The sequence below is a fragment of the Ambystoma mexicanum genome, chromosome 5p (genome assembly GCF_040938575.1).
Source record: "Ambystoma mexicanum isolate Mex_15411 chromosome 5p, UKY_AmexF1_1, whole genome shotgun sequence".
In the NCBI taxonomy this organism is placed as follows: domain Eukaryota; kingdom Metazoa; phylum Chordata; class Amphibia; order Caudata; family Ambystomatidae; genus Ambystoma; species Ambystoma mexicanum.
The window spans coordinates 721338385-721353709 of record NC_090930.1 but is presented as its reverse complement, the minus strand read 5'-3'; the positions used below and the strand labels follow the sequence as shown (position 1 = coordinate 721353709).

At 49.4% G+C, this 15325-nt stretch overlaps 1 long non-coding RNA gene across 1 annotated transcript in view; it reads right to left on the bottom strand.

Moving 5' to 3' along the window:
• Positions 1 to 1244: 1244 nt before the first annotated feature.
• LOC138481151 (uncharacterized) overlaps positions 1245 to 15325 on the bottom strand; it is a 144820-nt gene continuing 130739 nt past the window's right edge. The window contains exon 3 of the long non-coding RNA XR_011274202.1: positions 1245 to 6111. This is a non-coding gene — a long non-coding RNA (uncharacterized lncRNA). The remainder of the gene's footprint in view (positions 6112 to 15325) is intronic.

Sequence of the window (15325 nt, the reverse complement as noted above, 5' to 3'; positions counted from 1 at the left end):
CCAGGCTACCAAATCCTTATCCATTCTCTCTAAGGCCACTCTCAAGGCATATAGCCAGATGCACCAGCGTTCAGAAAAGGGTCGGTCCTTCGTGGTTTCCGAGGCTTCCAGGAAAGATGGACCAGGCTACCGGACAGATCACTGAGCCAACACCGGCGCTAGCAGCACAAGGTGGCGCACAAGGGCTTTTTTCAGTCCCCCATCCTCGGCAGGTAAAAAAGTAATGACACGCCCATCCGGATCCACGAGTCTCTGGTGGAGGGAGAGGGGGGGCTGGGGTTTGGGGGCTGCCCTTCACGCCCAATGATGGCACGCGAGGTTCACAGACCCCTGGATCCTCTCCGTAGTGTCCCTGGGCTTCTGCCCACCTATCCCTCCTTATCTCTCCTCCGCTTCCACAGATTGGGGCAGCAACGCTGCTGGCGGAAATTCGCTCCCTCATAGAGTCAGGCAGTGGAGGAATTTATTTTATTTGACATTTATATAGCGCACAAAACCCAAAGGTATCCAGGCGCTTAAACTTAAGAATACAGTTACAGTAAGTGCTTCAGGTTACAGAAAAGGAACTGTAAGAGGTGAATTACATTGTGGAATGTGCAAATGGTAATACATCATACGCCAAGTGCAGAAGAGAAGTACATGGTGATCACATCCATTGTCCTGAACCCCTGTGGCCGGGCGGCAGCAGCGCACAGATGCAAAGTCAATTCAGTGGGCAAATACATGGTGCCCCCCCATGTTGAAGGGCGGCAGCAACACACAAATGCGAAGGTCAACAACGGGTAAATACATGGTGCCTGCCCCATGTTGCAGGGCGGCAGCAGCATACAAATGCGAAGGTTAACAATGTGCATGGTGGGGGTGCACACATCACAGGCCACCGGGTGGGGGGTACACAAAGCAGCACAGGCGACTGTGGGGTGGGAGCGTTACACACAGCATCACAGGCGACCAGGGGGTTGTGGGGGTTCACACAGCATCACAGGTGACCAGGGGGGGTGGGAAGCGTACCTGAAGCGGACAGGGAGCAGGCAGGGTATAACTGGGGGTGTGGTAGCCGCCGATTTAGAATTGGAACATATCTCGAGTGTAGTATGTTGTAATATTCTGATGTATCTAGATTGGTGTTAGTAACAATCACCAAGTACCCAACATGCAAGTTTTTTTTAATAGTGTTCACATGCAGAGAGATTATAAGGCTGGGTTTGGAATGAATCACACATCTGTTTCGGGTCCCATAAATCTCAAAAAAAGTTCATGTGTTTATTTACATGTTGTAGAGATCAAATAAAATATTAGAACTAAGGTAGTACATATCATTTTAAGTATGCAAACAAAAAATAAAGACAGTATGCATAAACATGAGGACCCACAACAAAACTAAACAATGTTCTTAGAGTTATGTGGTGTACATTATTTACATAGAAAGGACATTACCCTTGCCATGAGAGGAGCCAATCCTTACATTCAAACAAATCAGGAAAAGATTAATTGCAGTACAATTCTTGTGGTGCATTGATGGACTTCAATGAAAACAATATTACAAGAGTAAATAAGAAAAAGGTAGAGCGAACAAAGCAACAAATAAAAATGTGTAAGTTAGAGAGTGAACAGTTGCTTTCTAGTAGTGATTCTAGAGCATGTCAAAGAACTGAATATAGGAGATACTTAAAGCCCACTGTCCGAAAACATCAACTTAATTGATTGCTAGAAGCAGAAAGAACCTTATTATTATAAAAGATGGACAGGGGGAGTTGAAGAAAGTAGTTGCACAGTAGTTTGGTAATGTCCAATCCTTGGGAGCAGACAGGGGCCTTCATAGTGGGCCTTGGTACACTGGGCCGGCTCCTGCCTCCCTGTTGCTGCGATTGGCCCTTCTGGACCAGTGCAACTAATGGGAGGGGGACACAGAGGCTAACCCAAAATGGCTACGTAAAGGAAAATGGTACAACCATCTTTAAGGCCAGAAACTCGGTAAGGCCCCAATGCGCACAAGTGCAAGAAAGTAAAAACCCAGTCTGTGGGTGTATTTAGAGAAAGGAGATTGCTCTTCTCGCAAACGCCATGCAGCCAGTAGTAAAATACACAATTTCATTCCATATTCGAAGAAAAGACATTGCTGCATCTTGCGCAAATCACAGACACAATTCAGGACTTACCCCAGAAATGCTCAGGAACATGATTGCCTGAAGGTGCATGAATCCAGCCGGAACGCGTGCACCAGGGCTCCGTTTGTAGAGAGGAGGGACCTCAACGTGGTCTGGGCTTCTATTCACAGATTCTTTCCATAGACAAGAAGAATCAGGCGAGCCTGAGAGTTGTTGGACCTTTCCACCTTGAACCTTTCCCTTCCTCTTCAAAAGTTCAAGATGGTTACCCCAGCGCTTATAGCAGAGACATTGTGCATGGGAGACTGGATGTGCTCCCTGGATCTGAAGGATGTTTACCTATACATCCCGATCTGGCAGCCCCATCGGTCCTTTCTGAGGTTCAGGATCATGGGCTTACGTTTCCAATGCAAGGTTCTACCCTTTGCCTTCAATTCGGCCTCCAGGGTCTTTACAAGACTGATGAATGCGTGGCAGCCCTACTCAGGGCCCAGGGTCACCACGTCTATACGTACCTAGACGACTGGCTCGTCAGGGCAAGGAATCCGGAGGCAGTCAACCACATCGCCTCCACCTTCATGAATACACTACACGAGTTGGGATTTTCCATCAATCTCAAGAAGTTAAAGCTGGAGCCCACGCAGAATCTAACGTTCCTGGGCCTCATCTGGAATACAAGCTCTGAGTGATTTTTTTTCCCTCATAAGACGAGACTGTAGCCATCAAGAGGGCCACAGGGCATTTTCTCAGCAGAGCAGTGACCTCTGCATGGGAGTACCAACAACTCTTGGGCATCATGGCAGCATGTCTCCTGGCAGTGCCACACACAAGGCTCAAAATGAGGCAATTGCAGTTGCACTTCGCAGCCTCCTGGAGTCAGGAGAGGGGCACCTGCATCTGTCACAGGCTAACCTAGACATTATACAAGGTGCTAGGACTGTTGCTACCAGGCGCTGTAGACATCAGGCTGGTCACCATTAAGACAGCCCTCCTGGTGGGCCTTACCTCTGCACGCAGCTTCAGGGAAATAAAGGCACTGGTGGCTTAAGAGCCCTATATTGCTTTTCATAAGGACAAGGTGGTGCTTAGAACTCACCCCGTATTCTTAACTAAGGTGGCTTCCTTGTTTCACCTGAATGAGGAGATAGTGCTATCTACTTTCTTCGCGGACACTAAAGTCGAGGCTCAGAGGGTACAGCACTGTCTAGATGTCAGACGCGCTCTAAAATTCTACCTGGACAGAACCAAAAGCTTCCGCGAATCGGAGGCCCTCTGTCACCTTTGGTGGGACAAAGCCTGGCTATCAGGCTTCCAAGGCCTCCATAGCAAGGCGGATGGCTGAGGCCATCAAGGAGGCATATGAGGGGCAGCACAAACCTCTTCCCGCAAATATGCATGGCCACACCATCAGAGCGAAGGCCACAGAGGTCGCTTTGCAAAAGCATGTTCCGTGGAAGGTCATCAGCAAGGCGGCTGCATGGGCTATGCCTTCTGCCTTCTGCAAGCACTACTACGTGGATGCCAGCTCCATGTCAGATGCGGCATTTGGTCAGGCAGTATTAAGGAACTTGTTTTCTTAAGTGGGACGGCTCTCCACCCTGGGGCTACATTCAGTTGTAATCACCCATACAGTATGGAGGAAAGGCGACGGGACTTGGGAGTAATTTTAAGTTGCTCACCATAGTGACTAACATACTCCTAGTCCGTAGTCCCCTTTCCTCCATACGTCCCGCCATCCTCCCTCTTAATAAAACTAGTGTCATTAGGCAATGGTAATATTGTTGACGTGTCAAAGGGGACTGAGGAGTGGTGCCAGTGGGTGGTGTCGGGGGAGTGCATGCTCCCAGGGCCGCGCCAGGTGCACATCTAAATTTAAAGGGGAAGATGTTTTTTCTGGTGAAAAAGGTTCTGTCTCCCGTCCCTAACAAGCGACGCCCATACTGTATGGAGGAAAGGGGACTATGGACTAGGAGTACGTTAGTCACTACGGTGAGTAATTTATTTAATCAAGTGTAACCTGGTGGGTAAGAGTAAGGCCGAGAAATTGGAGAATCCGCATAACGCCCCGGCTAAGTGTCAAACCAGTCGGCAGTGAACCAGCCCAATGGAAGGACGGAGATTGGATTGTGGTGGCGTGACCTGTAGTGGGTGTACTGTGCAGTCCGACAACTGCGCCAAGACCGCGAACGCTGGCGTTTCGCAAGGTTGCATAGGCGTGCTTTAGAAGCATTGAGAGTGGTGGTGGCTGAACGACCCTTACGGAAGGCTAGTAGAGTCCATTATCAACATCAGACCACCAGCAGTACAGGCCAGGAAACGAGCACACGACGAGAGAAAAATGATTGTTCGTTACAAGATCCCAGGCAGAACAGGTGAAACATCCCGACTCCAAGAGCAGGTAGCAGGAGTTGTTAAAAAGTCTGGGAGGGAGCCGACGGAAAGTTGAGAGCCTTGGAAAACAGGCAACGAGCCAGTATGAAGAAATGTTAACTAAGCAAACAAGTATAAAGAGCAGTTAACTAACAGAGAGGTAACACTCACCTCAGCTGTTGTGAAATGAGTCTGTCTTTAAAACTCCAACCCCAGCAACCCTGAAACATTATTCGAAGGGTTATCTTCTCGAACTATGGCGAAGGAAAAGAAACCCTTCAAAGGGTGGTCTTAAGTATCATTGCCAAGAACAGAGTTAAGGGGACTTTCGAGGACAATCATTGACAAAGACAAGTGGGAAAATAGAACCCCTCCTGCGCACACCACAGAATGATTTAGGGCTGGTCTTACAAGCAAAAACCATTCACCCTCTATCAAAAGGCTATTCTAAACCTATGATTTGTCGACACCAGATCCTGTGAAGAGTCCAGTCCTTTCAATCCCACGGAGCTAACACTTCCTTTTGAAATAAGAAGAAAACCATTGTATTTGACGTTGTCTTTTCTTTTGGAAAGCTGAGAATCTGGCCCTTCCTCTTTAGAAAGTAACCTGGTTACATCTGGGCAATTGAGAATACTTGTGACTGTAAATGTGAAGAAACCAAGCAAGTAGTGAATCACTTTGAACCACAATTCCCAGGTCCGCTCCTCAACGGTGTGGCGCTGAAGAGTCGAGAGGAACTCTGGGAGCATCTTCGTCTCAGTGGAGGCAGAATAAAGAATATAAAGAAGTCGAATGTGTGAAAATCTCTGTAAAGGAATTACAAGTTTTGCTGAAAACTATAAGGAAAATTGGGGAACCAGCTAGTAGAAGGGAGTCCTTCCCCTAGCCCCATGAGGATCCTGTACAACTGTTTTGTTTTTGGGTTACAGAAGAGCCTGGAACCTTGTGGAACTTTTATTTTGCGACAACTTGGCCTGTTTGGGACACTTCCAGGAGAAGGGAGTATTCTCCTGGGTCACAAGCAGAACCAGAGCTTTATTGTTTATTGTAGTGACAAGGATAGCATCGGAGCCTTTTTGACTGGGATTATGCCTTTGGATTTGGACTTGCAAAGACTTCCTGATGAGCACTCGAGTTTCTTTAATTTAGGTAGGGAAATCCCATTAGATTTAAGGAGAGATCATGACTGTACCGCTTTCTCATTCTCGTCATTCCTTGATACCACAATGCACACAGTTTGTTTACTTGCTTTTCACAAAAAGAAGATACGTTACACTTTTCAATAATTATTCATTGGCGTTGTATTTCGTAATGCAATGGAAGCAGTTAAATACATCCAACGGAGGGATTCAAACTTTGTTATTCCATTGATTATGTGCAACACAATTTTGTTACTCCAAGCCATAGTAATCCTGTTAGGTCGACTGTCACATTCCATACGATCTTTCAGATTTCATTTTTCCAATCCCAGTACTTGAATTGAATTGTGCAAGTTAAAGTTCTGTGGAGTAAAATAGAATTCAATGCAGTTCCGTCATCTTTGTGATGGTGATGCTCAACCTTTGTTTGTTTGAAGAACTCATCCTCATGCAAATGGGGACCATGGCTTGCACACATTTTTAGGGTGCAACTATGTAAATGTAAGAAAGAAAAAATATATTTTAGTACCCATTGTCAAAATCAATAACTCTATTAAATACATTTAAATAAAACGTAACTTTTTATGTAGGTTATATTTTAAAAAAAATGTAAAGTGCTGTCTTTGCATCAAGTTGAAGATAAATGTAGAAGATCGTTTTGTGTCAAGCACACATTTACATAAATATTGCAATAATACAGACAATATAAACTACATAAGTTAGTGTGTTTCTATTCTCACAGTTAATTGCAGGGTGTTCACTTTTGACAGCTATTCTAAATAGAGACTTGAATTTCATCTGTTTGTTTCTCTATTAATATACACATTCTTAATCAAACCATGTTAAATTACTATTAATTAAGCGAACAAGACTACATGGACACACAGGAGGGTGTTCTTGTGTTATTTTTCTTCCATGTTTACATTACAAAGGATTAGTACTGGGTTTCCCAATCAAATTTATTTGGGTAAAAGGAATAAAGACAATCCTGTTTTAACCGAAGTTAAAGTGTCCTTTACTAACAATGAGAATTCAATTCAATTTTTACTGTTATTTGAATAAAATAGTAACGTTTCACAACAGTCATTTTGAAATTTCAAAAACAGTACTCTTACATTGTGACAGCCAATGAGGGGATGAGTGGAGTTCAATGTCAGGATGGTGATGGTGAAGGGGAGGTGGGAGGAATGTTAAGTTACTGTCAATGATGTGTCTTCATAAGCTGGACCTGATAGATACAGAGCACAAATACTATAGTCGTATATGAATCTCTGTGCTATTAAGTCGGTCTGTACAGCACTCTTTTCGAGTGTACAGGCGTACAGAGTTACCAACACAGATTGATACCGTCAGACACAATACTTCCGACAGAGACATACCGACAGAGGGTGGGGGCGACAGGTCTATTGGGTAACTCAAGTTCTACAACAATTTGCATAGCTCCAGAGAGAGATTGATAGAAGTATAGATGGATGAATAGAGAAGAGATGGATAAAGATGTAGACCGAGAAGATTTGCATAGAGATAGATGTATACAGAGAAATGGATAGAGGGATACTGGAGAGATGCCTACAAAGAAATGAATAAACGTTGATGGATAGAGAGCGATGCATGGATAGATTGATACATAGGAAAAGAGATACATAGTTTTTTATTTTTTTAATATTTTTTATTTTTTATAACCAACACACCAAACATTACAACTTAGAGGACGTTTACATTCAAGTCTGTTGCGATATATTCATACATCAAACATTACGGTCCTCCCCCTCACTCCCCATTACCTCGAGCCCCTATTTCCATGCCGCCCGCCAAAATATCTCCATGTGCTCTCCCATCTCCTGTGCGGAGTCCCCATCGGGACCCGCCTTGGGGGTGCCTGCCAGTGTGGACACCAGTTGCCTCCATTCAATCAAGGGTCCCACTTCTTCCTCCCCACCTTTGCTGATTGCTTCATACCAGACCATCGTTTCAGCATCCGCCCATTTAAGGAGGTCCGTCCACCACACCTCTATTCTGGGGCGCTGGGCGGCTTTCCAGCACATCGCAATTCTACGTTTGGCCAGAATGTAGGCCAGGTCCTACCTCTCCGTACTGACCCCACATCAGCTCTTCAGGAGATCATCACTCCAATCATTTTTGAAGCCGAATCCGAGGGATATATCAGTACCCGTGAGGCCACTTTTCTATGTCCATCCCATCCTCGCATTCCGGCGATGTACGCCCTTCCCAAAATTCATAAGGGTATTGTTCCACCACCGGGGCATCTGATCGTGTCAGGAATTGGCTCCATTTGGGAACCCCTCTCGCAATTTGTAGACATTTTTTTATCAAAGAACAGATCCCGAAGATGACCAGTTATGTCAAAGACTCAACTAATATGCTCGTCCTCCTTGATACCCTTCAGTATAACCCAGAAGACGAATGGCTAGTGACAATTGACATTGAGTCCCTTTTATACCCGGATTCCCCACAAGAGACTTTGAATATGTTGAGCAGTCTTCTGCACTCGGGCATTGACCTACATGGAGTTCCGCCATCTTTCATCCACCAACTAGCAGAACTTGCATTGACCAATAATTACTTCTGGTTTGAAAACGCATTCTATTAGCAAATATCTGGCATGGCAATGGGGGCTACATTTGCGCCGAGCCTTGCCAACCTCTGTCAATCTCGTTGAACAAAAGCATATCTACCCGATCTCCAACCCATTTCTCGCCAAACAGAGAGTATGGAAAAGGTACATAGACGAAATTGTTGTGATCTTTAAAGGAACTGAACAAGAAGTCGCAGCATTTCATGTTTGGCTCAATTCAATCAGTCCCCACCTTCAGTTCACTTTGGACAAAGATGAACACACCACCCACTTTCTTGACCTTGCCATCTCAGCAAGCAATAGAAGATTGGTCTCGTGTGTTTTGAAGAAATCAACAGACAGAAATTCTCTTCTTTGTTACTCCAGCTATCACCCAAAAGCACTTGGAGACAATTTGCCATTTGGACAGTCTCTGCTGTGCACCCAGACACCAGTCTAGACTACACAGTCCAAACTTTAACAAAAACTGGCAGACAGAGGCTACCCCAAAAAAATCATAAAAGATACCTGCAAAAGAGCTAAAAATATCCCCAGGTCTGTCACCTTGCTGCAAAATGTCAAACAAAGGGACACCACAGGACTCACAGCGGTATTTAGTTACTCGCCCCTGCTGAATAAAATTAAAAAAGAAGTGAAGAAACTTTGGCCAATTTTGAATTCTGGCAACACCAACATACCTGTTCCTTGTTTCGCTCTCAAGAGACGTTCAAACTTTAGGGACAAAATAGTCAAGACACTCACACACAGTGCACCTACTATAGGACTGAGCCAGCGTACCCTTTGGAACACAGCACCTGCCATATGCCATGCCCCATGCGTTAATTGCTCCATGTGCGCCCAAACTTCTAGAACAACCAAGATCGAAATTGGTTGGCAGACTCTGTGGAGACAGACCACACTGACCAACTGCAACGGAGTCATTTATATGATTACATGCCCTTGCGATCTAAGATACATAGGCATGACGACCAGGACAGTCCGGACTCGCATGATCTAACATCACTCATGCATACGCACTAATAAGGTGACTTCCCCTCTGGTACAGCATTTTGTAGAGGCAGGACACACTGCAGAGACTTTTAAATGGACCATCATTGAAAGAGTTTCACCACCTGCCAGAGGTGGTAACTTTCACAGCATCCTATTCAGAAGGGAGCAGCAGTGGATTTTCAGACTAAACACGTGCTCTTGAGGCCTGAAAGAAAATATTCAGTGGCATGATCTAGCTGTGCTTGCGTAGACCCCTCATGTCATCACCTTGCTGCCCCTCCACTTTACCACCCTGGAGTTTTGCCAAGACCATTAATGATTTTTGTCGCCTGCACCACTCTGTGCACTTGTGCCATTTTCCCTAGGTAAGCACTGGATCTTCCTCTGGTCCTCCATAGGGCGCTTCCCCTATCCTGCCCTTTTGTTTTCAGCCCACCATTCGGTGGCCAGTATGCCTGCACCAGGCAGGCTTTTCCTAATCAGTTGCCCCTCGGCCATTCCTTTACCTTCCTTTCCCCTCCCGCCGCTCTCCCCACCCCCCCAAACCCCCCTCCTGCTTTTTGCACACATGCTCAAGTCCTTGGGCTCTCACATGGACTTATTCCTTTGCGGATGCTCCACCGAGCACCACTCTCACTGCGTGCCGTCTCTTGCAGCACCCGACAACAGCTGTTTTTGACACACGCTTTTCGCTTCTCTTTAGGAGCGATTGGGCATACAGTGCGGCTGCAGGCTGCCACCGCTCCCTGCACGCGTTGCCTTGACGCCCGCCCACGTCACACCGACTCTGGGCGGACGCGCGCTTCGCCTTTTTTTTTTTTTTTTTTTTTTACTATTCAAACCGTTGTTTTATTAGTTCGATCAACAAACTTTTACAACATTTGTAAAAATATAATTTCTTTACATTTTACATTTGAGATTTGTCATTCTTGTGTCAGTTAAACAATTTCAATCTACAAACTTTCTTATATACAATTTGTTAAAGTTTTTGAAGACAGTTTTCATATATATCGAGACAAGTTAAATATGTTGGTATCTATTAGTTCGAGGGGATTGGGTCCTCCGACGTATTCCATATCTATGACAGTAATCACCACAGCTGTGCTGCTTCGGAAACTTTTTCGGCGTCTGCGTCCTGCGTCGATGACGTCGATGCGCCGCCGTCGAGGACCTCCTCCGACGTCCGACGTCATCCGATGTGATAAGTAGGACGCACGACGCCAGTAGCCTCAGTTCCGTTTTTTCCGCGAACGTGTTGCTTCGTGTTTCTCGGTTCTAGCCTCGACTCTTTGGAGTTCTGTTCTTTCTGGTTCTTCGAGCCTGTTCGTTTGTGAATATTCCTTCGCAGCGATGTCTTCCACTTCGTCTTCAACCCCGCGTCCGGGCTTCAAGAAGTGCGGGGTGTGTGGGTCCAAGATGTCGGTGACTGACTCGCACGACGCCTGCCTCTGGTGCCTCGGGGAGGCCCACGACACGGATGACTGTGTCGACTGCCTGTCGCTCACTTCCAAGGCCTTACGCGAACGTAAGAAGAAATTGTCGGTAGGTCGGGTGTCCAAGCCCCGGAAGTCGAAGTCGGCGGGGCTTTCGACGGATGATTCGAGGGGTGACTCTCCGCGTCATCGTCGGAGGTCTCGTCGGTCTTCTTCTAGGAGTCGGTCTCGCCACTCCTCTGCCTCTTCGAGGCGTTCTCGGAAGCGCCGTCACCGGTCGCCTTCCAGGTCCTCTTCCGAGGACTCTGCCCGGCACGTCGGTTATCCCACCAGCCGTGCGACGCCGGAGGAATGGGCTTCCTTCGGGAAGAAAATGTTGGCGATTCTTGAGTCGCAGGGTACTCAACCGTCCGCGCCCCCGAGTGGGGTCGGCCGTGTGAGGTCGAGAGACGCCGCTCGCAAGAGTGGTCGGCACGAGTCACGGGAGAGGTCCCGTTCGGACAAGGAGGCTCGTTCTCGCCGTACCCGTTCCAGGTCCCGGTCCTCGACGCGATCGAGACCGTGTGCACCTGTGATGTCTTCGAGGAAGACATCGACGTCTGAGGCGTCGAGGGCGTCGACAGGCTTTCTCGAGGCTCCGGCTCCGAGGAAGTCGTCGAAGCCGTCGACGTTCAGGTCGTCGAGGGACACGCTCGGGGCTCCGGCTTCGAGGGCTGTGTCGACGCCGCCGATATTGGAGGCGCTGCATCTGACGTCGACGCCGATTTCCTCGACGTCGACGCCGATCCTCTCGGCGCCGTTGCCGGTTTTCTCGACGGCGGCGCCGATTCGCTCGACGCCATCGACGCCTTTCGTGTCGGAGGTGCCCCGTGTCTCGGGTGTACCCCCTAGGAAGGCTCTGGCTAAGAGCAGGCACTCTCAGGTGCCTTTCCACCTCTTGGATTATATTTCGGAGGCGGATGAGGATTCGGTTGGCCTGGTTCCTGATCAGGTGCCGGATGACATTGTCTCGGGCCATAGTCAATTTGACGATTTGAGGCAGTCGCTGCATGATGCTAGTGGTCTGGACACCTCTCCGGAGGTGGAATTTGGTCGGCCTGAGCCTGGCTCCCATGCCGATTCCTCATACCGGCGCCTTATGGCTAGGGTGTCTGAGTATCTGGGATGGTCTGCTCCCCCAGGGGAGTTTGTGCAGGATGATCTGACGGACATCCTTGATGTTGGTCCCCCATCTGACCCGGTTCTGCCATTCCATATGGCTTTACAGCGTAGGGTGGCGGCGGCTTGGACTGCTCCGGAGAGTCTCCCGGCAGTGGGCAGATCCTTGTCGCGGAAATACCGTCCAGCCAGTGGCGACCCCTGCTACTTGACCAGGCACCCCACTCCGGAAAGTTTGGTGGTGCAGGCGGCCACGGCCCCGGCAAAGCAGGCGTCGTACCCTACCATCCCTCCTGATAGGGACGACAAACGTTTTGATGGCTGGGCGAAGAAGGTGTTTTCTTCTGGTGGTATGGCGCTTCAGGCGGCCAACTCCATTTGTGCCTTGTCACGTTTCACGCACACTCTGTGGAACTGTGTTGCGTTAGCGGCTGAACATATTCCCGAAGGGGACGAACGGGTTGGTTTCCTTGCTTTGGTCCAGGATGGTAAGGATGCCATGTGTGAGTCCGTTCAGTCGGGTTTGGACTTAGCTGAATGCGTCAGTAGGTCCATGGCGGCGAGCACCGTGATACGCAGGTTTGCGTGGTTGCGGAAGTCGGGGTTTGCTCCTGATGTGCAGTCCCGGCTCCTCAACATGCCCTTTGATGGTGAACATCTTTTTGGCAGCAAGGCTGACGAGAGCCTTGAGAGGTTGCAGACCTCAAAAGCTGCAGCGAAGTCGTTGGGCGCTGCAGTTCGCCAACCTCCGCCTTTTCGTCCTAGGGGACAGCAGTGGAGGGGTGGCTCCTTTCGCTATTACTCGTCCTTTGGTAGAGCGAGAGGAGCTGGCAGTCAAAGGGGCCAACGCAGGGGTACCAGAGGTGGACGACAGGGTACCCGTGGTGCCAAGGCCGCTCGGGCAGTTGCCTCTTTGCCCTCAGGTAACGCCGCGGCCGCTCCTACTCAGTCATGAGGCCTTGTCCCATGGTTCGCCGGTTGGGGGAAGGCTGGCGCAGCATCTTGTAGAGTGGCGTGCCATTACTTCGGATGTGTGGGTTCTGGAGATCATAACCCACGGCTACTGTCTTCCCTTTCGGCACAGGCCTCGCGACAATCCACCGGGGAACCTCTCTTTGAAGTGTCCGGATCCGCTCCTTGCGCAGGAAATTCAAGCCCTGCTGGAGAAAGGCGCCATAGAACTGGTGCCTGTAGCGGAGAGGAACAAGGGATGGTATTCCCCTTATTTTTTGATTTCCAAGAAGGACGGGGGATTGAGACCCATCATGGACTTGCGCGGTTTGAACAAACTCCTCAGGAAGGACAAGTTCAAGATGGTTACTCTCTCTCAAGTCCTCCAGGCCCTTAGCTTCAGGACTGGTTGGTGTCACTCGACCTCAAGGATGCTTACTTCCATGTGCCGATCCATCCCAAGCACAAGAAGTACCTGAGGTTCGCGGTTGGCGACTCGCACTTTCAGTTTCGGGTCCTGCCGTTCGGTTTGACCTCCGCCCCGAGGGTTTTCACCAAGCTCATGGTGGTGGTGGCAGCGCATCTCAGGCAAGGGGGGATTCACGTCTACCCCTACCTGGACGATTGGTTGATCAGGGGGAGCTCTCCCGAGCAGGTCCTGGATCATCTGTCCGTCGCCTGCCACTCCCTTCACAGGCTGGGCTTCTCCCTCAATTTAAAGAAGTCCCATTTGACGCCAACGCAGAGGCTCCAGTACATCGGAGCAGTGCTCGACACTTCCCTGGGGCAGTGTTTTCCTCCCCAGGTGAGGGCTCTTCACATTCAGCAGATGGTGCGCAAGTTTCAGCATGCCCAGACGCTCCCAGCGTTCGAGTTCTTGAGGTTGCTCGGCCTCATGGCATCCTGCATTCTTCTGGTGCCAGAGGCTCGCCTGCGAATGAGATCTTTGCAGTGGGCACTCAAGATGCAATGGTCGCAGTCCTCCGGCAGGATGTCGGACCCGATTCAGGTGCCGCCCTCGGTCGCCCGGGACCTTCTGTGGTGGGCCGTCGAAGGCAACTTGATGAAGGGGGCTCCGTTTTGGCTTCCCTGGCCGGAGGTGACGATCGTGTCGGATGCATCCCTCACGGGGTGGGGAGCTCATGCCAACGGGCTGACAGTCAGCGGTCGTTGGTCTCCGTCGGAGTCCAGACTCCATATCAATCTGTTGGAGCTGAGGGCCGTCAGGCTAGCCCTGAAGGCTTTTCTGCCGACTGTGCGAGGGAAGAGTGTCCTGATCCTGACGGACAACACGGTGGCCATGCACTACCTCAACAAAAAGGGGGGGGGCAGGGTCACTTCCTCTGTGCAGGGAGGCGATGCAGCTCGAGTTCTGGGCCATCCAGCAGGAAGTTTCGATCTCGGCAGTTCATCTGGCCGGAGTCGAGAACGTGACGGCGGACGCTCTGAGCAGGCAGAGCACGATCTCTCACGAGTGGGAGTTGGCTCAGGAGATTCTCCTGGAGATCTTCGCCCTTTGGGGGACCCCTCAAGTGGATCTCTTTGCCTCCAGTGTCAACCGGAAGTGCGAAAGGTTTTGCTCGCGGGAATTTCCTCCAAAAGGAGCCTTAGGAGACGCGTTCGTGGTGGAGTGGTCGTTCCCGCTGCTGTACGCGTTTCCTCCGGTCCCCGTCATCCCGCAAGTGCTGCGGAGGTTACGGAAGTTCGGTTCCCGGATGATCCTCATTGCTCCGGCGTGGGCTCGGAGGACGTGGTACCCGGACCTTCTCGACTTGTCCATCTGCCCTCCACGTCGTCTTCCCTACCGAGACGATCTGCTCTCACGGGAGGGGGGTCAGGTTCTCCATCCAGAGGTCGGATCCCTCAACCTTCACGCTTGGCTTCTGAAAGGTTGAGGTATAAGGATTGGGACCTCCCTGAAGACGTGATGGAGGTGTTGCTTTCGGCCCGAAGGCCCGCAACTAAGTCTCTGTACCGTTGCCGTTGGCGTAAGTTCTGCGACTGGTGCAGAGTTCAGAATGTGGATCCTTTTGCATGTGACATCCCCATGGTTCTGTCCTTTTTGCTTTCTTTGGCCCACAGGGGCTTGCAAGTGGGTACCGTTAAGGGTTACCTGGCGGCGCTGTCCATCTTTAAGCGCTCATCTGAAGAATGTTCTTACTTTAAAATCCCTTTAATTTCACAGTTTCTGAAAGGGCTCACTAATGTGTTCCCTCCGTCGCCTTTCCTGGTGCCCGGTTGGGATTTGAACCTTGTTCTTAGGTTTCTTATGGGTGCTCCGTTTGAGCCGTTACATTCTTGCCCTTTGAGGCTGTTGACTTTGAAAACTGTGTTTTTAGTTGCGGTTACTTCCGCTCGCAGAGTGAGTGAGTTGCAGGCACTTTCTGTTAAGCCACCCTTCACTGTATTTCACAAGGACAGGGTTGTCCTTCGAGTTCGTCCTTCTTTTCTTCCGAAGGTAGTGACGGAATTTCATTTGGCCCAGAAGATTGTTCTTCCGGCATTCTATCCTCCTCCGCATCCTGGTAAGGAAGAGGAGAGGCTCCATAGGCTTGATCCTAGGAGAGCTTTGAGCTT